General features: G+C 42.0%; 1 pseudogene; it reads left to right on the forward strand.

The window, feature by feature from the left end:
• The first annotated feature begins 622 nt into the window (after positions 1-622).
• Positions 623-2,215, forward strand: LOC116585878 (annotated as a pseudogene).
• The last annotated feature ends 334 nt before the right edge of the window (positions 2,216-2,549 follow it).

Genomic DNA, 2,549 nt, shown 5'->3' on the forward strand with positions numbered 1-2,549 from the left:
TAAAACAAATCAAATCAAGGTGTCAGCAAGGTTGCTTCCTTCTGTAAGCTCCAAGAGACCATCTATTTCTTTGTCTTCTCCAGCTTTTGGAACCTGCCTGAATTCCTTATCTTGTGACCCTTCTTACATATTTCTGGATCTTCACTTCTATCTCTACCTCCATCATACCATCTCCTTTTCTTCATTTGGCCTTGCTTCCTTCTTAAAAGGTTCCCGGTGATTATATTGAGCCCATTTGGATAATCCAAGAAAATCTTTTCATCTGAAGATCATGAACTTCTTCATACCAGCAAAGTCCCTTTTGCTATGCAAGGTCACACATTCACAGGCTCTGAGGCTAAGGATGTGAACAACTTTGGGTACTGTTACTTTCTATTCCACAGGCCTTGACTCTTGTAACATATGAATCATCAGAGTAGACAACAAGTAGTTTCTACTGTAGCACGAGAACAAAATTCATCAGGAAAAGTAAATCAGAGTAACGTTAGTAAGTGTGAGAGAATGGGAATGGGCTGTTGGGACCTGTGTGTTTCCTTAGCTCACACTATGTGTCTATTCTGCTTCTCCATTTGTCTTCCTAATTCACTTTCCTTTTCCCACAGACATTCCACAGTTAACCAGCATGGATTAGTTGCTATTTGACTTCCTGGCAGGAAAGAATTTTCAGCAGTTGGCCACCAACTTTGTCCCTCACTACACCACATTAATCAGTAAGGTAGGGGGAATCCTCTCTCAAGAAAATCTTGGTAGAACTCAAGCAACCCTTAAAGAGGCCAAGCTAAAAGATGTGGCTTACATAACTGAGAAATCACTTGTGGCAGCAAAGAATGCTCCACTGGATGTGGCTGTGACTGGGTAATCTGGCATTGGGAAGTCCAGTTTCATCAATGCCCTGTGAGGACTTAGTTATGAAGAGGAGGGTTCTGCAAGTATTGGTGCTGTGGAGACTACCAAGAAGAGAATGCCCTATCAACATCCCAAATATCCCAACGTGACCTTCTGGGACCTGCCTGGGACAAGAACCCCCAATTTCCAACATGAATATCTAGAAAGGGTGGAATTTGCTACCTATGACTTCTTCATCATGATTTCTTCCTCTTGGTTTAGCCTCAATGAAGCTTTGCTGGTCAAAAGCATCAAAGAGATAGGCAAGAAGTTCTACTTTGTTAGAACCAAGGTGGACAATGATTTACATAATGAAGAGAAACGCAAACCCACATCTTTCAAAAGGGAGAGAATGCTTCAGCAGATACGAGACAACTGCCTGGCTAACCTCAGCCACATTGGCATGCCTGTGCCATGCGTCTTCTTGGTCTCCAACTTTGATCTGGATGACTTTGATTTCCCAACACTGGAAGAGACCCTGCTGAAGGAGCTCCCTGTTCATAAGCACTACACCTTTGTGCTTCTGTTGCCCAGTTTGATGCTTCTATTGAGATGAAGAGAGATTTGCTCAAGGAGAAGATTGGCTGGATGCCCTGAAATCATTTGCTTTGAGCTTCATCCCCTTCATGGCCTGCTTTAATGGCTTTGATTTTCCCCAGCAGGAAAAGTGCTTGAAACATTACCAGAGTCATTTTGGTTTGGATGAGAAGTCACTCAAAGGGATTGCGGAGAAGCTGAGCATGTCTTTGGAGGATATCAAGAGTTTCATCAAATCCTTGAATTTCCGGTTCCTTGTGCAGGATGACAACATAGGAGATAAGGCCATGAAATGTGCTGAATGCTATTGCTCAGTAAATGGAGACCTGCCATCCACCATCTTCCAGTTTTTTAAAACCTACTTTCTACATTTGAAATTCATCAATACAGTGGCTGATGATGCTAAATTCTCTTGCATAAGACTTTAGAGAAAGTAACTCTCAGGAGATGCCAAAGAGATGGGTCAGACTGCCTAACTGAATAACAAATAGGCCTCAGGTCTTTTGTTCTGTAGGCGGGGTGGAGTTCTCCCCCCTGCCCCCCGCCACACCAAGACCAGATCTTCTCTATGATAGAGAAGATTGTCTCCATTGGACAAAAGCATTGCTCCATATTGATACTCCATTGCTATACAAAGGGGATTTGCCTATGGCATTTTTTTTTTGTACTCCCTAGGCTATTTTGCTGAAATTATGACAGAAATGCACCCCATAGTTTTCATTAATCTCCATGTATTATAAGGTAGTTTACATTTGCTTCATTTACTCAGACAATAAACATTTGGTACAATCAATATAACTGTGTCCTTTGTTCTTTTCTATGAATGATTTTCCCCAGGCCTCACGTCAATGCCCTCCTCATCAAATCAAGGGAAATTCATGAGTCAGGGAAATGTTTTAAGTGAATACTGTAGTGTATAGTTTAGGGCACTATAGCAGGGAGGAGGAAGCTCAGAGAAGATCAGGGAAGTGTTCTAAGATGTCATATTGTCAGATACTACAGGAGAACACAGTATTTCTAAGACTTTGCAAACACTGGATGGGATGAGAGACCTGTGAATAATTGGACAATAGGGACAGGAGATATAAGAGAGTAAAGGTGAAATAGGAAAGGCACTGGAAAGCAAA

This window comes from Mustela erminea, chromosome 3 (genome assembly GCF_009829155.1).
Source record: "Mustela erminea isolate mMusErm1 chromosome 3, mMusErm1.Pri, whole genome shotgun sequence".
Lineage (NCBI taxonomy): Eukaryota > Metazoa > Chordata > Mammalia > Carnivora > Mustelidae > Mustela > Mustela erminea.